We start from the raw sequence: 12794 nt of genomic DNA, 5'->3' as shown, positions 1-12794 counted from the left end.
AAAACAAAGATATTTCTTGAACAATATCCTTCTCTCTCCTTGTACACTACCTTGTGTTGCAAAAAATGGATGAGGAAATAAGTCCTCCATCACCTTCTATATATACACATAAGGAGGGTTCCAAAAAAGTCACCTTAAGTGCTTGAACAACTGCCATAAGCCTAAATTACATTAGGTTGACCTTGACATTTCATGTGAAAAACCCAATCATAACTTCTAAAATTCATATCTCACTAAGGAAAACTTAAAATTCGATGATTCTTGAAGCATTGGATTCTCCTTTCTACCCTCTATCATCTCATGCCATCACATGCCCAAAGTTCTCCATGTAAATTCCCCAAAACATGATTGGTGCAAAACCCCAAGCTTGGGTTCCAAGCCCATAAGTGACTCACGTGGAATTTTTCCCTCTAATCCTCGAACCCTAGGGCTTGGAGTACCTCACAAGCTACTCAAAAATCAACACTCCCTCTTAGTGAGCGATGTACTTCCAAGACTAGGAAGTAACTCATCAATCATCATCACTACTCGCAACACTCACCCAACTCTTGGCAGTCACAATTGTAGAAGTCCTTGTTCTGTGAACTACACTTCTATCTTAAGTTTCACTGACACTGCTGGAATCACCCCACTTCTTCTTCTTTTCCTGTAACGTCTTCCACTCTCTCCATGATTCCTTCTCGACAGCTATAGGAGCATCCTTTGTCCCCACTGAGCATATGCTCTTCTTGGACTGCAGAGTATCCCTCTGAACCTGTAATCTCTCTCTCGAACATGACTCCCTCTAAGTCTCTGGACCATGGACCTTCTTCTCGAGAACCTGTACCTGCTCCTCTGAAGCTTGCACCTACACCTGCTTCTCTGGAACCTGCACCTGCTCCACCTGCTTCTCATGATCCATAGGGTTTCTTGTCATCCTATATAGACCATGCTCTCTAACTCCAAGTACGATACCAACAATGCTAGAGCCTCTAGGCCTGAGTCTTGCCTTCCCATCCTCGAAAATACCTCAAACCTCTTCTTCTCGATCATCGAGACAAAAATCAATATATATCTTAGTCTTAGTACAAATAGTAGACCCTGGACCCTCATCATTCCTCCTGTCTCAATCCTAAATGGCACAATTCCCAATCCTCGAATCTCCTTCTTACTCTTGTTGCCCAACACCATGTGAAAATTTGAGTCCCATTTAGCTAGAGTCTCTAAAACCTCTCATGGCCCTGTCATATGTTTCGTCACACTACTGTCCACGTACCATCCATCCTCATCGACAATATCCTATGAGAAATGAGATATCATATCAAAGTCCTCCTCCTCCAATCTCATGGTGAGATCATCTATCTTAGCAAAAGTGGCAACACTAGCGACCTTCTTTCCTTCCTTCTTCTCGTCATCTCCCTTCTTCTTCATCAGACATATCAAGCAAAAATGACCTATCTTTCCATAATTGAAACACTTGACTTTACTCAAGTCCTTCTTCCACTTACCCTTCATTCACGCTGTAAGTTCCACGTCATCATCAAAAGTATTCTTATTTGGATGAAGATCCTCGTCTCACAACTCTTACATAATGAAGTCACCCCACAACCTATTCTAGTCTGGAAACAATCCCTTTGATTAAGGGCTTCTATTCATCAATGAACCCTTTCAAAGCAATCCTCACCATATCTCCATCTAAAATAGTCACACCGACGACAACAAGCTCATCTTTGACCTGAGACAATCTCGTTAGATATGAAGTCACTCATTCACCTTTTATCATCTTGGTGGACTTCAACTTATCGTCCAATACCAATACTCGGTTCTCGTTCTTATTCTGGAATAAATTCTGAAGAGCCTTCTACATCTCATGTGTGATGTTTTTCTTAGACAAATGAGGTATTAGGGCATCCTTCACACCATCTAGGATGATCAATCTTGCCCTCGTATCCAAATCATTGTACACTTCTAGCTCCTTTGGGTCAGTTGGCTTCTTGATGACGTTATCGGTGAACTCCTAGATCCTGTTGACCTACAAGACCAACTTGATCCTTTCCTTCCATGGACTATAGTTGGACAACCCCTCCAACCTGTCCTCATACAAGATACCAGCTTGCCACTTCGACATTATCACCTACAATGTGACCAACTCCCTCTTAAGTTGTACTTTGTTATGCACAACTCTTATTCACTGACTTCCAAAGTATCTCAAACATGCTCTGATACCATGTTGAATTTCTACGATCTTGGTTCTAGGTTAGAATATTAAAATTTCTAACGCTACCAAACCAAGAATCTAAACAAGAACTACTTTGCACGGCGGAAAATATAAAGTAGTAAATCACATATGCACAAGTATACACAATTTTTAACAAAATTGTACAATAATGTACAACCTAATCTTCATTATATTAAACCAATCTGAATAATACAACAGTCTATAGTATACAAGATACAATGACAAAATTCACTGCAACTTCTATGTTGTATCTTGTCCAGGCGGTCCTTCACTTCCGTACTGCTCATTACTTTCCCCTTAGTCCTTCAAAGGACAACACATCGAGACTCCAGGAGGGCTACCACCTAACACTGCTGCAAGTCACTTTTGCTGCATGTACATAGGCTCATCAATCTACTCTCTAGGTTGGCCACTTCCCAAACTCCAATTTGCCAGGCTAGTAGTCACTCTAGTCCATCAAATTGCTGCAATTTGGCACCAATCTTCACCCAACCTTCATGTCCTCTTCATCACTTCAAGATAGCTTGTTTAGGGCTACTTTGGGTAGCCAACACACTACCCTCCACCAATTCAATGGCACCCAATACTACACTTCAATATATGCATTGATGAAGGCTTACGATCACCAATCAAACCTCCAAACTGGCTCCCACAGGCTGCCTAACAATTTGATCCAAAACTGGTAAACTTCCTTGACCCAACACAAGGCATAATTTTTGTTCCAAATCTATTTTAATTGTTGCTTTGAATTGTGACTGATTAGGGAATCCATATGTTACAACCCTTAACCAGGTCACCAGACAACATTAAAAAACTACGGCCTAACCTTGTATAAGTCTTCTTCCTCCATACTGTTGATTAGGGATCAATCTAACCCCAAAACAGTCCCACACAATGCCTTTTCTATGGGGTTAGGTCCTGCAGCCTACCACAGGTGTCTTCCTGTACCCACGACCTGTTGAAACAAAGTTTACAACCCACACATAACATTCAAAACAACCTAGAATTTGTCTCCTTTATTGCAGCCTTTCTGCTGGTTAATTTTCACTCCAAAATAGTCATAAGAGTGACCTAAACATCCCTCCTTCCTTCGCTATAAATTCCTTAACCTACGACCCAATAAAAAAGAGATATTCCTCCTTGAACGTGATCCTTCTCTCTCCTTGTAAGTTTCTTTTTGTTGCACAAAATGGATGAGGAAATAAATCCTCCATCACCTCCTATATATATATATATATATATAAGGAGGGCTCCCAAAATTTCACCTTTAGGGCTTGAACAATTGTCATAAGCCTAAATTACATTAGGTCGACCTTGACATTTCATGTGCAAAACCCAATCATAACTTCAAAAATTCATATCTCATTAAGGACAACTCAGAATTTGATGATTCTCAAAGCATTGGATTCTCCTTTCCATCCTCTATCATCTCATGCCATCACATGCCCAAAGTTCTCCATGGAAATACCCCAAAACACGAATGGTGCAAAACCCCAAGCTTGGGTTCCAAGCCCACAAGTGACTCTTGTGGCATTTTTCCCTCCATTCCTAGAACCTTATGGCTTGGAGTACCTCCCAAGCTACTCAAAAATCAACACCAACCATTGGTCCCAATTGATGTAGCTATCCCATTACATCTCCATCGACCGAGTCCTCGCATGCTCATACTGAGGTAGACATAGTAGCAAAATTTTGTTGAGTGGATCCATCACCTCCAATAACAGGTCCATGATATCTTGTAGAAATTCAATGCCAAGTACAAGCAATGGCATGACTAGAACAAGGTACGACATAAGTTCCATGTTGGTGATAAGGTGTGGTTACATTTATAGAAATAACACCTCAGAAGCCCCAATAAGAAGCTCGTACCAGTTTGATAGTGGCCATACAAAATCATAAAGGTGGTGGATGATAATGATTTTGAATTAGTCATTCCCCCATTCCTTAGATTGCAACTAATGTTCAATTTGGAGTTGCTTCGACCATATTATCCACCTCTGTTGGACAACTCAGAGGCAACTAATCAATTGGTCCTCATGACACTTCATCCTTACTACATTAAATAAGATACAATTGATCAAATCATCAACACCAAGACACATGATACCTACTAACAACACATCAAACTCTTTCAGGTTGTGAAAGCATGGCAGCTTCTCCACCAATGCAAGTGGATCACCAGGAGCCAAATTTAGCAAAAATTTCTCCCTTAATGCAATGGAGACCATTTCCTCTTAAGGGAGGAATACTGATCCAGGTGGATATGTCCACCTACTCCACTGGATTAAAGAAGATTTCTCTATCTTGGCAGCTTTTCTACAGATTTTTGGGTCCTAAACTTCCAAGGACATTTTGAGGCCCCAAAGAATGTGCTTTTTGATGTGGCATGGACCTAGGCTATAGGCATAGGTAGATCCTAGGTTGGTCTGAAATGTGGAATTCTTGTCTAGAGATTTCTAATGAGCTGCCAAGTGCACCAAATGAATATTGTATGCAAAAGTTATGACCCCCGGAAAATTGATGTACCAACTAACCCTAGTTGGGCCCATAAGCCTTCTAGAGTTTCATCTCCTAGGGTTAGGTTTTTGGATGTTTATGGCTTACTCAATTCTTTTGATGTTAAAAAGGGCCTTTCAGCCTCATTGTAACTCACTTTAGGGAAGGTGCATGATAGTCACTTCTCTTCTTAGAGGTAAATTACCACCACTTTGAGCTAGTTTGTTTTAATTCTTCATTTTTACAATTTCAACATTTTCCATTTAATAATAGAATTCAAGTTTCAATGTATCTTTTTGTTTTTTTTTATAAATCTATATTTCATTTCATTCCCTTCACAAATCTAGATCAAATGAAGTCTGGTAATTTTTCTAGTAATTGACAAAAATTAGAGGATCAACAAAAGCGAGATGAATATGGTGAATAATGGAAACAACTAAAACGTAGAAGAGGCATATATAGTCAAAATACAATAGAAAAGGCTTCGAAGGTGAATGGAGAAGGCCCAAACATCCCCCGTTATTCGGAAAACAAAACATTTGGCCCTTGAGGCAACAAGTATGAAGTATTGGAGTAGTATAAAGAAGAAGAGGAAATTCAAATCAATGTAACCAGGAGATTCCTCCAAACGTTTCTCCTAATAATAATACAGGAGGAAGAAATGAAGATATGAAAGGATTGAAGAAGAAGTGGTAATAGATGAATAAGAAGTTTTCCAATATCTAAAAGATCAAAGGAATAATCAAGGGTCTTTCTATGTTGGATCCACATATAAAACATTTGAAGGAGAACGAGAAAGGGAACCAGGTCCGGGTAGAACAAATAAAATAGGGGTAAAACTAAAATATGGATATGAGGAAGCGAGTGCACCAAATTACAAAGAGAAAAGGGTTTTTTGTTATGAAAGGGGAAAAGAAGGAGTATTTTGATGCAAGCCAAAGACAATGAATGGTCACCAGCTCAAATTTCCAAAGCCACAAAATGTCATTCAATCCTTCCACATCAGCTCCAAACACATTGTAACTTCTGGGTAACCCTGTTTCTTCCTCTAACATTGATATTTTCTCAATGTTTTGAAAATGCCCAAAATTAAGGAGTCTTCCCCCAAAGAAGTTCAAAATTTTGATAACATCCCTTTAGTAGACAAAGAATAATAAATTTGTTATACCTAGTACCCATTTGATTTGTTTTCCATCCGGGAGCAAGCCGCACATCGCATTATCCAGTCAAAGGATTTATTTCACATTGAGGAAAGAGAAAAAAGAGGAATAATATTAAAGAATTAATTGCCATTGACAATTAACTTTTGGTGATATTTGATCCATATGCTTTGGGTTTCTTCTTTAATGTTTAGAAGTAATTGGACCTGGATCTTGAAGTGCATAAGCAAGAGATTATCAAGCTACAAGAGAAGGGACGAAGGCTAAAAATTTGTGCCATTTGGATTGTGGGGGGTGACAAAAACACTATTTTTTTCACAAATTTGTCTTAAAAGGGAGAAGAGAAAGTATTATTTGGGAATTTAAGTGTAACAACCCTGGTTAAAAATCCATGTAAAAATATATAAGACCACGGCCATGGGACATATATTCCAAGCTGAATGGTGGGAAAAACATGCTAGTGGGTGTTCATTCTGTTTATTATGGCTAAGGAAATTGTAGGTTTTAACCCCGTATAGAAATTACCTCCATACAAATTCTAAAACACAGAAAATAAATAATGCGAGAGCATAACACATAAAACACATATACACAAATATTTTCCCCTGGATCCCAAAACCGGGACTACCAGCTTGATTTTTCATTATGTTCCTTTCAATGTTACAATACATATTTATACATGCTGAAGCATCCAATACCATGGACCATGTGCGAAAAACCATTCACAAAACTATAGGTAGGTCCACCCAAAACCGGGACTACCAGCTTGATTTTTCATTATGTTCCTTTCAATGTTACAATACATATTTATACATGCTGAAGCATCCAATACCATGGACCATGTGCGAAAAACCATTCACAAAACTATAGGTAGGTCCACCCAACCTAATATAGGGTCCAAAAACAAAATTTTATGGGGCACTCCCCTGGACCCCATAGAGCGGGGTTACTTGCACCCCTCAAACCCCTTGTGACTCCCCCCACTACGCAATCGGCACAACAAAGGGGGGGCTCCGCCCCCCCTTCTAACTCCTGGTTAACTACATGGGCTAGTCGTGGAAAGAATATAACACAACCCAACAGAAATTGGCAAAGGCAATGCCAAAGGGTTTGGAACGACATGAGGCATTAATTTACATTTTATTTATGAAAATAAAGGAAATTAGGAGAAAATGAAGGTGAAAGGTCACCGGTCGCATGTGAGGAGGAAATTGAAGGAAAATAATGGAAATTGAAGAAAATAGAGGCCTCATTGATAAAAAGGCTTATGAGGATCAATGGGAAGGCTTGGTCAGTGTAAGCTTTTGACAAGTTTTGGTGGAACTCTCTTCTATTCTATCTCTCTCATATTCTTGGAAACTTAGAGTTTTCTTGGAGCACTCTTGGGAGGAGTGTGGCATACTTGGAATTTGAAGAAATAAGGCAAAGAAAGAGCAAGAAAGCACAAGAGGACATCGGGATCAGCAGCTACATCAAGTTTTTCTTGCAGGTACCTAGTTGCATGTATGTTTTCCTCACTAGTTTTGGCATGAATGGCACATGCATGTGATTTCTTGGTCATGATCTATCATTAGCATGGAGGATTTCCTGGATTGATAGTGTATTTTCCTAGCCTTTCCATTTACTGGATAACAATGGTGTTGTGGGTTCAATTGTTTATTTTTCTGGTTGGTTCTCATGTTTCCTTTAGCTTGGGTTGAGTTACTAGTTCCTGGAAGCTCTTGTTGGAAAAACACTCTGGAAGCCTTCTAATAGCTTCGGTTGAGTTACTAGTCCTGAAAGACTTGGTTGGACAAACACTATGGAAGCCCTTGGTGGGTTGAGTTACTAGTCCTGGAAGCCCTTGTTGGAAAAATGCTCTAGAAGCCCAACGACATCTATGGGTTGAGTTACTAGTCTTGGAAGCCTTATTTTGAGCAAACACTCTAGAGCCCTGGAAGGCTTGGGTAGAGACAAATATGGCGATGCTTTTTTGATGTTCAACTGTGAGGTGGAATCACTATTTGATGGGTTGATGTGGCCTGGCCTCTGGAATCCCTAGATGGTTTTGATTGATGTGGTTTATGAGATCCCACCTTCATGCTTGGAATATGGCATGGGGGTGATTAGCTAAAGAGAGATCTGGCTCAGCCAATATACGGTAAGGTGGAACGTGGTAGTCCCATACTGGGTTGGCTTTTGCATCATTAATATGAGGTTATTCCTCCTTGTTATTTTATGAGTATTGTACTCGTTTATATGTGGATTCTATGGCTAATGTAAACTTGATATTTTTGTTGTTATTGTGCTAGTTATAAGCATGTATTATGATAGTGATGATGTATGGATCTCCTTGTGTTTTGATTTGTAAATGAATGAAAAATGTATCTATTATCTAATAGATGATAATGCAGCTAATTATATAAGTTAACAATACTTCTTAGCGATTCTCAGATAAGTATGGGACCCCTATGCTCAGACCTGTTGTTTAACCCTGTAGATTACATATTTGTGACATGTTTGACGAAATGTGTGACATGGCTAGTAGGGGTTCAGTCAAGGTCTTGTTCAAGTAATTGAATTTGCATCATTATTCCCTTGTTATTTCTCTGTTATGAAGGTGTCATTTAGTTCTGTGCAGTGACCTAGGCTCTGGGCCTAAAAAAGTGGCTCAAATCCCGAGGACGCAGGCACAACACTGAGCAGAAAAGTCCCTAGATGCTGGACCACCATGCTGTAGGAGACCTCTAGATGCATGCATGCCCATATCAAGGGAGCGTCCGTGAGTGTAATGGTCTAAAAACTCAGTGGGACCTAGGTGCTAGTTACCTGAGAGGTTGGGATGGTTCCTGAGAGTCTTGTTGCTAATATGGAAGGTTTGTATGGTGTTTTTCTGTCTGTTCCACTTCCTTAAGGTGACTTAGGAGGTTGGATAATATCATAGTAACTTCTCGTCACATGTTTACGCCGATTGGTCAGTTACTTGGGTAGATGTGGGAGGAGGGTGTTACAAAGTGGTATCAGAGCAAGTTTCATTCTCTTTTGGTCATATCTAATACTACAGAGTGGTATCAGAGCATGGTTCACCCCTCGATGGGTAGTGTGTTGGTCATGCATCCATATCAGTTGCATATGTGTTCCTTATGCTTGTATTCCATGTGCTTGTTGCATTTTCATGGTGTTTATCATGGTCGTAGTGATGTCGCCATGTGAAGGTTGATGGTGTTGTTGTGGAAGGTGTTGTCATGTGTATGGTTGTATATGAATTTGTTATGCATGTCAGTGTCTATAGGTTGTTGTGCATGCATTTTTATGGTTATGGTTATGCATGCCTAATAGGTTAGATAAGCATTTTGAGGTCATTGGATGTAGTTATGTCATCATGATGTAGTTGTTATGTTATGATTATAATGTGTTGACTGAGGTAGGGAAGGAGATGCAGATCATTAAAGTGAAGTTGCAACATTGGACCTCGAGGCAAGAGCATGTCGTCATACAATTGTGTATGTTGGGAATGCAAGTATGTAGGTTAAGCATTGCTACATGCATTATGGTTATGTGTATGCCTTTCATTTTATTGTTGCTATGGTTACATGTATGATAGATGCTAGTTGATTAGTGTAGTCATATGCACATTTGTCGGATAATCATGAATGATAGTAACCTATGGTGGTATGCATTGCTATTGTTGTTTTAGGTTAGATAAATTGATGATTTTGTTATATGTTTTTGATGAGTATGTTATAGGTTAACTTATTGTTATATGATAGTTAGGTTGAGGACTAGGTTATATGTTGTTGATGAGCATGATGGATAACTTGTTGTTTTTATATGCTAGTAACTTTATGATTAGGGTTATTACACTAAGATCTTGATGTTATATGTATCATACTAAGTTGGATTGGTCTATGCAAATGGTTAGGGTTATGACATTCAGGTATGTGTTAATATGTTGTGATATTATGTCACACTAATCTAGACTAATTGTACATATGTTATTAGTATGTATGAATGATAATTGTTGATGAGTATATGATGTGAATATGGTAGCTAGTGACTATTATGGATATCATGGCCTTATTTATGTTTGAGTTGATATGTTGTGAAGTTATGTCGTGCTAATCTATATTGATTGTGTATAAAAGATTGTTACATGTCAATTTTTTGCCATGACACTTGATCAGTTTATAGATATTTTCACCATCCATGAACATGTTTGAACCAACTCCCTCAGAAGTCAAACAACCCAACATATGTTCAAGTACATGAGAAATTTGAGAAAAATAGCTGTCACACCTTGTTAAGTTCCACCTACGCCATTTTCTCTAGACTTTCCCACGCGTGCACTGAATTTTCTTCTGAGAACAGTGTAGAGCTACGCTCTGTCTGCCACTATAAACCTGCATAGGTGAATTATAGAAAGTAAAAATAAAAAGTACATTCTAGAAACATAGTTGGTCAAATATTTCCCGGCTGAAAGCTTCCAGGTGATGACTATTCGAACTATAACCCTTAGAAGATGCATATCCATCCCTTTTCTCATGGTAACCTAATCCCTCAATGAAGGAGTCTCATCCTCCTCTTATGGATCTGAAACTTCATCCTCTTGGCTTATAAAATGACTAGAGGGTAGAGGGATTGAGGAGGTCAGAATTCAGATAAAACACACTTATGTTGTTGGTTTGAGATTGGAAAGCTTGTAATCTAAGGAGGAGATTGAAGGCATTTGGGAGGGACCTCACGACATCAAGGTAAAGGTTGTAAGGCTCCTCTTAATTTTTTATTAATACAAATGAACACTTTCTCCCATTGAATTTTCTTATTGGAGTGATCAATGGTTTACAATTGTTTATAATGTTTATTAACGCAAATTAAATGCCTAATTTCCTTGATCATTAGGCTAAGTTGTTTGGATTATTATATCACATGTGCTTTTGATCCTTTTATGGTTTATGTTTGCAGGTCTTATCAAGCATTGAAGACCTACATCAAGTCATAACGAGGGATCTTCATCAGGCATTTCGTGAAATAGGTAAGAGGCTCATCCATTAGTTATACTTCTATAATTCAAACAAGTTCAACTTAGGGAAAGAGTTTGTTCAATTGTCTTTCTTGTTTCTAGTTTCCATTCAAGGTCTAGGGAGATCGCTCTTGTACACAAGAGGGATTGTCCAATGTAACAAATTGGCGATCATACTAGGGAACATATTTGTTCTCGTTTTTCTCCTTGGTATGGTTTTATGTTTTTTCTGATTTATCCAGACTTGAGTCTTCATAAATTAATGACCTTTTCGATCTGAGTGTTTGATTCTCCAAATTTTTATTTTTATTTTTTCTTAGGTTTCTGTTTGTTAACAAAGCACATATTTGTGCCCTTTTTTCCTTAGCAACATAGCACATGCGCTATGTTTTCTACTGAAAACCCGCGCAAGCCTTGAAATTTTTTGAAAAAATTGTTTTTGCTTCAACCCATACCTAAATTTGTTGTTCCGAAAGTGTCATTATCTTTTTTTGGACTGTGTTGTGTCTCTTTTGAACTTAGTTGATTGTTTTGTTGATGATTTTTGAGAATTAGGTCTTTTTGAAAAAATTCCTTAGGGTTTTGCCTAGTTGATTTGTTGATTGATCAAAACAAGATAGAGTGTCCTTCTGATTATGATATTCTTATTTTGTTCTGTCAAATACACTAGTTAAGCCTTAATTGTTGCTTATTTGTGGTCAAAATCGCTTTGAATTGCAAATTAGGGTTTCTTAAGACCTTGTGATTTTGTGAAAGAATTGTAGTTATTTTTTCTTGATAAAATAAATTGTTGCTTTCATCTTGGAAATTTTTTCGTGATTGCACTGTTATTATCATTAGATCAAAGCATTCATAGGAGAATATGTCTTTTCTCCAACTCTCTTGATTGATTTCTGTGTGCTTTAAAGTTTTGAGTGATTAGAGAAATAGAGTATTTTGGCTTATTTGATGATTAGGGAAATCTGGAAATTAGTTTGTTGATTGAATTTTCATTACATAATAGTGAAATTGCTTACTTTAGGAAATTGGAAAAGTTGTGAGTTTTTGCATTTCATTTCTAAAAAAATTAAAGAAAATCTTTCTTTTCTCTATATAGAATTTCATGAAATTTGGAAGTTGCTATTGCATTTTAGAGTGCATTAAAATTTCGAGTCATGTCATAACATCATAAGTTTCACCTTCATCGCCTATTGAGTAAAGAGAAACTTAATAATACAACGTTAATTAAAATTTATCTAGAATTTTATATTTTTTAAGGCTCTTGTCACCTACAGCAGCTTAAGTGCAGGCCTTCGGAATAGGGAAGGAAGTAAACCTTCCAAAGCTACAAACGAATGATATAATCTTGAGTTAGGGAGAAAAATCCAATTATTTCCGTTTTTCTCTGGGAAGCTATACATGAGTTAAGCACGAGATCATGTCGAATCTAGTGAAGTGAGCATGCCCACTACATTGGCCTAGATACAGTGATTTTCACGTATTACAATGGTACCGAAAGGTCCTTGGGGTCACTTGAAAGTAATCCTCCAATTGATCATGTCGAGGAGCCTTCAAGAGGATTGAGCTTGTTACTCTTCCCTTGCGTGTACGTCTGATCTACGACTGCCCCCCCAGGAAAAATTGTTGTATTTGGTGAATGTAGTGACTATAATCCTAGGGCTCTACCTAAGGTGATGGCAGAGGGAAGGTCCTACTGTACCTGGAAGAAACATTGGCTAGACTCACTTGGAATTTTTGGAGGGTAATATTTGATCGATATGGTTTATAGCAGAGTTACTTACACCAAACTATTTCATTAAGCAGGTTGTCATGGTAATTGGTTCCAAATAATCATTTCTATAAAAAAAAATCACCTTGATCTCTAGGATGTTGGATTTCATCACCAACTAGTAATTAATGATCTCTATGAAGATTAATTTTA

This window comes from Pinus tabuliformis, chromosome 4_2 (genome assembly GCF_031772625.1).
Source record: "Pinus tabuliformis cultivar Carrire ecotype Pingquan chromosome 4_2, CPIR1, whole genome shotgun sequence".
Lineage (NCBI taxonomy): Eukaryota > Viridiplantae > Streptophyta > Pinopsida > Pinales > Pinaceae > Pinus > Pinus tabuliformis.
The sequence above is the reverse complement of the archived record's forward strand: the minus strand, read 5'-3'. Positions refer to the sequence as shown.